Here is a 9,472-nt window from a genome sequence, read left to right as displayed (position 1 = left end):
AATGGTCCACCCCGTGACATTTACAGTGCGTGTGTGTGTGTGTGTGCGTGTGTGTGTGTGTGTGTGTGTGTGTGTGTGTGTGTGTGTGTGTGTGTGTGAGTCTCTCCATTACCTGTGTGTTGGCCATGGTCCATCTGTCCATTTGGTCCTATTACAGCACAGTGATGTGTGTTTGAATGGGGGGTTTCTTGTTATTGCGGCCATGGGTGAAATCCATTCTCGTTGGCGGGATAGTGTGAGCGTGTGCAATGTCTGATTGTTTACAGCAGAGTCAACCTTTAAGCTGTTATTTTGTAGAATATTGATATTTTTTTGAGACTGTGGGATTATGTTTACATCAGAGACACTTCCATGACTAACGGACTGACTAACCAGTTCTCTCTCTCTCTCCTCTCTCTCCTCTCTCTCTGTGTCTCCCACTCCCCCTCTCCTCCAGACTCCATAGCCACAGCTTCGGGGCCTCTGCTGGTAGAGGTAGCCAAGTCCTGGGGTCCAGTCTGGGCCTGGCCCTCAACACCCTCCATGTACTTCAACAAGCAGGTCATCATCATAGACAAGGTCAAGCCCGCCAGCATCGCAGACAGGTAACTAAACCCTGAATATTCTGTCCCTCCAGACATAGACATACAGCAGATATAGAGGAGAGGTAGAGATAAGGGAGAGAGAGAGAGAGAAGAGAGAGAGAGAGAGAGAGAGAGAGAGAGAGAGAGAGAGAGAGAGAGAGAGAGAGAGAGAGAGAGAGAGAGAGAGAGAGAGAAGAGAGAAGAGAGAGAGAGAGAGAGAGAGAGAGAGAGAGAGAGAGAGAGAGAGAGAGAGAGAGAGAGAGAGACAGAGAGAGAGAGAGAGAGAGACGGAGACGGAGATGGAGGAAGCCTTAGAGCACGACACAGACAGAGGATGAACAGAGAGATGCTTTATATTTGATGTCTTATCTGTGGGACTCCTACAGAGCCTCTATTGCTTCCTGAGGGAATCAATACAGAGAGAAAACAATGAATGCGCAGGTGGAAGCTGGTAGCTGTCTTTGAGAATTTTGCTAGTTTGAAATGTATAAACGCTTAGTGACTAATTATAGAAATTCTAGAAGTCATCTGTGGTCTGACGCTAGCGTGGCAGCCTGGAATAACAACAGAGAGACACACAATGCTGAGTGGACGGAATATATATCTGTGTCCCTAATGACACCCTAAACCCTTTATAGTGCACTAGGACCATAGACCTCTGATCAAAAGTAGGGTACTATGTAGGAATAGGGTGCCATTTGGGACGTGACCACAGTCTTTATGAGGAGGCCGGGTCTACAGATGGAGAGAAGTCTACTTCCTTCTCTCACTGACTGAAATAAGGCAGTCCTCTAGCCTCCGGCGGCTCTCCTTATTAAAACATTCAGGGAGGATTCCAAGCCAATCTCTTTCTCCTCCCCTAGGTTGCTTCTAATACATGGATTGGAGAAGTCCTGACTCAGTATTAATATAGCTCCACCCACCTAGACCTGGTTGGTTAGCTAGAGTTTTACCCAAACGACTCTCACCGATAGAGTAATCAGACTTCTGATTGGTTGTTTAGCTAGAGTTTTAGCCAAACGACTCTCACCAATAGAGTAATCAGACTTCTGATTGGTTGTTTAGCTAGAGTTTTAGCCAAACGACTCTCACCAATAGAGTAATAGAACTTCTGATTGGTTGTTTAGCTAGAGTTTTAGCCAAACGACTCTCACCAATAGAGTAATCAGACTTCTGAGTGGGCAGAATAGATCATTTATAAAACTGAGTCTTTGGAAGGAGAGAAGTTTACTTCCTTCACTCGTTGAATAAAATAAGAGTGTTCTCTAACCTCCGAAGACTCTCGTTAAAAATATTTGCCCGAAGCCCTCCGTGAGGCTCTTACTGACTACTCTGTGGATGTGAGAAGACTAGACGAGTAAACAGAATGTGGATGGATATATCTCCACCCATCTCTGTCTCTCATATCTCCAAGTCTGAGTCAACAGGTGATGGGATTGGAAGTAGAAATCTGCACCCCAAATGGCCCCATATTTCCTATATGTACTATGGGCCCTATTCAGACTTGAGATAAGTTGACTTAACATGGACTTAAGTCTTAGTTTTTTACTACGTCTTTAAGTCCATGTTAATTTAAGTCTACTTATCTCAAGTCTGAATCGAGCTCTATATACAGAGTATTTTAGAATGCCCCCCAAAAAGTTTCCATTCTAACAGGAAGTGATGTCATCTCTCTGTAGGTGCGGGGCGCTGCATGCGGGTGACACATCCTGTCTGTGGATGGTACCAGTATGGAGTACTGTACCCTGGCCGAGGCCACCCAGCTGCTCGCCAGCGCCTGTGAACACGTCAAGATGGAGATCCTGCCAAACCACCAGACCAGGCTGGCCCTCAAGGGCCCCGAACACGGTACTGACCCTAAACCTGACCCCTAACCCCACCACCAGACCAGACTGGCCCTCAAGGGCCCCGAACACGGTACTGACCCTAAACCTGACCCCTAACCCCACCACCAGACCAGGCTGGCCCTCAAGGCCCCGAACACGGTACTGACCCTAAACCTGACCCCTAACCCCACCACCAGACCAGGCTGGCCCTCAAGGGCCCCAAACACGGCATTGACCCTAATCCTGACCCCTAACCCCACCACCAGACCAGGCTGGCCCTCAAGGGCCCGAACACGATACTGACCCTAATCCTGACCCCTAACCCCACCACCAGACCAGGCTTGCCCTCAAGGGCCCCGAACACGGTACTGACCCTAACCTGACCCCTGACCTCACCACCAGACCAGGCTGGCCCTCAAGGGCCCCAAACACGGTACTGATGAACACACCTAAGGACTCTGGGTTGTTTTACTGAAGAGCTCATGTAACATGTACTGCATGTGTAAGAGAGTCCCTTCCAGAGGGCGAACCGCTCTAGTCTAGTGAATGACTAATCAGGTATTGATACTATATCTGCTAGTCTAGTGAATGACTAATCAGGTAGTGATACTATATCTACTAGTCTAGTGAATGACTAATCAGGTAGTGATACTATATCTGCTAGTCTAGTGAATGACTAATCAGGTAGTGATAATATATCTGCTAGTCTAGTGAATGACTAATCAGGTAGTGATACTATATCTACTAGTCTAGTGAATGACTAATCAGGTAGTGATACTATATCTACTAGTCTATTGAATGACTAAGCAGGTAGTGATAATATATCTACTAGTCTAGTGAATGACTAATCAGGTAGTGATACTATATCTGCTAGTCTAGTGAATGACTAATCAGGTAGTGATACTATATCTACTAGTCTAGTGAATGACTAATCAGGTAGTGATACTATATCTACTAGTCTGGTGAATGACTAATCAGGTAGTGATACTATATCTACTAGTCTAGTGAATGACTAATCAGGTAGTGATACTATATCTGCTAGTCTAGTGAATGACTAATCAGTAGTGATACTATATCTACTAGTCTAGTGAATGACTAATCAGGTAGTGATACTATATCTGCTAGTCTATGAATGACTAATCAGGTAGTGATACTATATCTACTAGTCTAGTGAATGACTAATCAGGTAGTGATACTATATCTACTAGTCTAGTGAATGACTAATCAGGTAGTGATACTATATCTACTAGTCTAGTGAATGACTAATCAGGTAGTGATACTATATCTACTAGTCTAGTGAATGACTAATCAGGTAGTGATACTATATCTGCTAGTCTAGTGAATGACTAATCAGGTAGTGATACTATATCTACTGGTCTAGTGAATGACTAATCAGGTAGTGATACTATATCTACTAGTCTAGTGAATGACTAATCAGGTAGTGATACTATATCTACTAGTCTAGTGAATGACTAATCAGGTAGTGATACTATATCTGCTAGTCTAGTGAATGACTAATCAGGTAGTGATACTATATCTACTAGTCTAGTGAATGACTAATCAGGTAGTGATACTATATCTACAAGTCTAGTGAATGACTAATCAGGTAGTGATACTATATATACTAGTCTAGTGAATGACTAATCAGGTAGTGATACTATATCTACTAGTCTAGTGAATGACTAATCAGGTAGTGATACTATATCTGCTAGTCTAGTGAATGACTAATCAGGTAGCCATACTATATCTGCTAGTCTAGTGAATGACTAATCAGGTAGTGATACTATATCTACTAGTCTAGTGAATGACTTATCAGGTAGTGATAATATATCTACTAGTCTAGTGAATGACTAATCAGGTAGTGATACTATAATGCTAGTCTAGTGAATGACTAATCAGGTAGTGATAATATATCTACTAGTCTAGTGAATGACTAATCAGGTAGTGATACTATATCTACTAGTCTAGTGAATGACTAATCAGGTAGTGATAATATATCTACTAGTCTAGTGAATGACTAATCAGGTAGTGATACTATATCTACTAGTCTAGTGAATGACTAATCAGGTAGTGATAATATATCTACTAGTCTAGTGAATGACTAATCAGGTAGTGATAATATATCTACTAGTCTAGTGAATGACTAATCAGGTAGTGATAATATATCTACTAGTCTAGTGAATGACTAATCAGGTAGTGATACTATATCTACTAGTCTAGTGAATGACTAATCAGGTAGTGATACTATATCTACTAGTCTAGTGAATGACTAATCAGTTAGTGATACTATATCTACTAGTCTAGTGAATGACTAATCAGGTAGTGATAATATATCTACTAGTCTAGTGAATGACTAATCAGGTAGTGATACTATATCTGCTAGTCTAGTGAATGACTATCAGGTAGTGATAATATATCTACTAGTCTATTGAATGACTAATCAGGTAGTGATAATATATCTACTAGTCTAGTGAATGACTAATCAGGTAGTGATACTATATCTGCTAGTCTAGTGAATGACTAATCAGGTAGTGATACTATATCTACTAGTCTAGTGAATGACTAATCAGGTAGTGATACTATATCTACTAGTCTAGTGAATGACTAATCAGGTAGTGATACTATATCTACTAGTCTAGTGAATGACTAATCAGGTAGTGATACTATATCTGCTAGTCTAGTGAATGACTAATCAGGTAGTGATACTATATCTACTGGTCTAGTGAATGACTAATCAGGTAGTGATACTATATCTACTAGTCTAGTGAATGACTAATCAGGTAGTGATACTATATCTACTAGTCTAGTGAATGACTAATCAGGTAGTGATACTATATCTGCTAGTCTAGTGAATGACTAATCAGGTAGTGATACTATATCTACTAGTCTAGTGAATGACTAATTCAGGTAGTGATACTATATCTACAAGTCTAGTGAATGACTAATCAGGTAGTGATACTATATCTACTAGTCTAGTGAATGACTAATCAGGTAGTGATACTATATCTACTAGTCTAGTGAATGACTAATCAGGTAGTGATACTATATCTGCTAGTCTAGTGAATGACTAATCAGGTAGCCATACTATATCTGCTAGTCTAGTGAATGACTAATCAGGTAGTGATACTATATCTACTAGTCTAGTGAATGACTAATCAGGTAGTGATAATATATCTACTAGTCTAGTGAATGACTAATCAGGTAGTGATACTATATCTGCTAGTCTAGTGAATGACTAATCAGGTAGTGATAATATATCTACTAGTCTAGTGAATGACTAATCAGGTAGTGATACTATATCTACTAGTCTAGTGAATGACTAATCAGGTAGTGATAATATATCTACTAGTCTAGTGAATGACTAATCAGGTAGTGATACTATATCTACTAGTCTAGTGAATGACTAATCAGGTAGTGATAATATATCTACTAGTCTAGTGAATGACTAATCAGGTAGTGATAATATATCTACTAGTCTAGTGAATGACTAATCAGGTAGTGATAATATATCTACTAGTCTAGTGAATGACTAATCAGGTAGTGATATTATATCTACTAGTCTAGTGAATGACTAATCAGGTAGTGATACTATATCTGCTAGTCTAGTGAATGACTAATCAGGTATTGATACTATATCTACTAGTCTAGTGAATGACTAATCAGGTAGTGATACTATATCTGCTAGTCTAGTGAATGACTAATCAGGTAGTGATACTATATCTGCTAGTCTAGTGAATGACTAATCAGGTAGTGATACTATATCTACTAGTCTAGTGAATGACTAATCAGGTAGTGATACTATATCTACTAGTCTAGTGAATGACTAATCAGGTAGTGATACTATATCTACTAGTCTAGTGAATGACTAATCAGGTAGTGATACTATATCTGCTAGTCTAGTGAATGACTAATCAGGTAGTGATACTATATCTACTAGTCTAGTGAATGACTAATCAGGTAGTGATAATATATCTACTAGTCTAGTGAATGACTAATCAGGTAGTGATACTATATCTGCTAGTCTAGTGAATGACTAATCAGGTAGTGATACTATATCTACTAGTCTAGTGAATGACTAATCAGGTAGTGATACTATATCTGCTAGTCTAGTGAATGACTAATCAGGTAGTGATAATATAACTACTAGTCTATTGAATGACTAATCAGGTAGTGATAATATGTCTACTAGTCTAGTGAATGACTAATCAGGTAGTGATACTATATCTGCTAGTCTAGTGAATGACTAATCAGGTAGTGATACTATATCTACTAGTCTAGTGAATGACTAATCAGGTAGTGATACTATATCTACTAGTCTAGTGAATGACTAATCAGGTAGTGATAATATATCTACTAGTCTAGTGAATGACTAATCAGGTAGTGATACTATATCTGCTAGTCTAGTGAATGACTAATCAGGTAGTGATACTATATCTACTAGTCTAGTGAATGACTAATCAGGTAGTGATACTATATCTGCTAGTCTAGTGAATGACTAATCAGGTAGTGATAATATAACTACTAGTCTATTGAATGACTAATCAGGTAGTGATAATATGTCTACTAGTCTAGTGAATGACTAATCAGGTAGTGATACTATATCTGCTAGTCTAGTGAATGACTAATCAGGTAGTGATACTATATCTACTAGTCTAGTGAATGACTAATCAGGTAGTGATACTATATCTACTAGTCTAGTGAATGACTAATCAGGTAGTGATACTATATCTACTAGTCTAGTGAATGACTAATCAGGTAGTGATACTATATCTGCTAGTCTAGTGAATGACTAATCAGGTAGTGATACTATATCTACTAGTCTAGTGAATGACTAATCAGGTAGTGATACTATATCTACTAGTCTAGTGAATGACTAATCAGGTAGTGATACTATATCTACTAGTCTAGTGAATGACTAATCAGGTAGTGATACTATATCTGCTAGTCTAGTGAATGACTAATCAGGTAGTGATACTATATCTACTAGTCTAGTGAATGACTAATCAGGTAGTGATACTATATCTACTAGTCTAGTGAATGACTAATCAGGTAGTGATAATATATCTATAGTCTAGTGAATGACTAATCAGGTAGTGATACTATATCTACTAGTCTAGTGAATGACCAATCAGGTAGTGATACTATATCTGCTAGTCTAGTGAATTGACTAATCAGGTAGTGATACTATATCTACTAGTCTAGTGAATGACTAATCAGGTAGTGATACTATATCTGCTAGTCTAATGAATGACTAATCAGGTAGTGATAATATATCTACTAGTCTAGTGAATGACTAATCAGGAAGTGATACTATATCTACTAGTCTAGTGAATTACTAATCAGGTAGTGATACTATATCTACTAGTCTAGTGAATGACTAATCAGGTAGTGATACTATATCTGCTAGTCTAATGAATGACTAATCAGGTAGTGATAATATATCTACTAGTCTAGTGAATGACTAATCAGGAAGTGATACTATATCTACTAGTCTAGTGAATTACTAATCAGGTAGTGATACTATATCTACTAGTCTAGTGAATGACTAATCAGGTAGTGATAATATATCTACTAGTCTAGTGAATGACTAATCAGGTAGTGATACTATATCTACTAGTCTAGTGAATGACTAATCAGGTAGTGATACTATATCTACTAGTCTAGTGAATGACTAATCAGGTAGTGATAATATATCTACTAGTCTAGTGAATGACTAATCAGGTAGTGATACTATATCTGCTAGTCTAGTGAATGACTAATCAGGTAGTGATAATATATCTACTAGTCTAGTGAATGACTAATCAGGTAGTGATACTATATCTACTAGTCTAGTGAATGACTAATCAGGTAGTGATAATATATCTACTAGTCTAGTGAATGACTAATCAGGTAGTGATACTATATCTACTAGTCTAGTGAATGACTAATCAGGTAGTGATACTATATCTGCTAGTCTAGTGAATGACTAATCAGGTAGTGATAATATATCTACTAGTCTAGTGAATGACTAATCAGGTATTGATACTATATCTACTAGTCTAGTGAATGACTAATCAGGTAGTGATACTATATCTACTAGTCTAGTGAATGACTAATCAGGTAGCCATACTATATCTGCTAGTCTAGTGAATGACTAATCAGGTAGTGATACTATATCTACTAGTCTAGTGAATGACTAATCAGGTAGTGATAATATATCTACTAGTCTAGTGAATGACTAATCAGGTAGTGATACTATATCTGCTAGTCTAGTGAATGACTAATCAGGTAGTGATAATATATCTACTAGTCTAGTGAATGACTAATCAGGTAGTGATACTATATCTACTAGTCTAGTGAATGACTAATCAGGTAGTGATACTATATCTACTAGTCTAGTGAATGACTAATCAGGTAGTGATACTATATCTACTAGTCTAGTGAATGACTAATCAGGTAGTGATACTATATCTACTAGTCTAGTGAATGACTAATCAGGTAGTGATACTATATCTACTAGTCTAGTGAATGACTAATCAGGTAGTGATACTATATCTGCTAGTCTAGTGAATGACTAATCAGGTAGTGATACTATATCTACTAGTCTAATGAATGACTAATCAGGTAGTGATACTATATCTACTAGTCTAGTGAATGACTAATCAGGTAGTGATAATATATCTACTAGTCTAGTGAATGACTAATCAGGTAGTGATACTATATCTACTAGTCTAGTGAATGACTAATCAGGTAGTGATACTATATCTGCTAGTCTAGTGAATGACTAATCAGGTAGTGATACTATATCTACTAGTCTAGTGAATGACTAATCAGGTAGTGATACTATATCTGCTAGTCTAATGAATGACTAATCAGGTAGTGATAATATATCTACTAGTCTAGTGAATGACTAATCAGGTAGTGATACTATATCTACTAGTCTAGTGAATGACTAATCAGGTAGTGATACTATATCTACTAGTCTAGTGAATGACTAATCAGGTAGTGATAATATACTACTAGTCTAGTGAATGACTAATCAGGTAGTGATACTATATCTACTAGTCTAGTGAATGACTAATCAGGTAGTGATACTATATCTAC

At 38.0% G+C, this 9,472-nt stretch overlaps 1 pseudogene across 1 annotated transcript in view; it reads left to right on the top strand.

Annotated features, from left to right (window-relative positions):
• The first annotated feature begins 202 nt into the window (after window positions 1-202).
• Window positions 203-9,472, top strand: part of LOC311126277 (glutamate receptor-interacting protein 1-like) — a 64,385-nt pseudogene continuing 55,115 nt past the window's right edge. The window contains exons 1-3 of the transcript in view: window positions 203-206; window positions 437-584; window positions 2,243-2,411. The product of the transcript in view is annotated as a glutamate receptor-interacting protein 1-like (transcript). The remainder of the gene's footprint in view (window positions 207-436; window positions 585-2,242; window positions 2,412-9,472) is intronic.

Source organism: Coregonus lavaretus, assembly GCF_964263955.1.
Source record: "Coregonus lavaretus genome assembly, contig: HAP1_SCAFFOLD_3045, whole genome shotgun sequence".
Classification (NCBI taxonomy): Eukaryota; Metazoa; Chordata; class Actinopteri; order Salmoniformes; family Salmonidae; genus Coregonus; species Coregonus lavaretus.
This window is presented reverse-complemented; position numbering and strand designations above follow the sequence as displayed.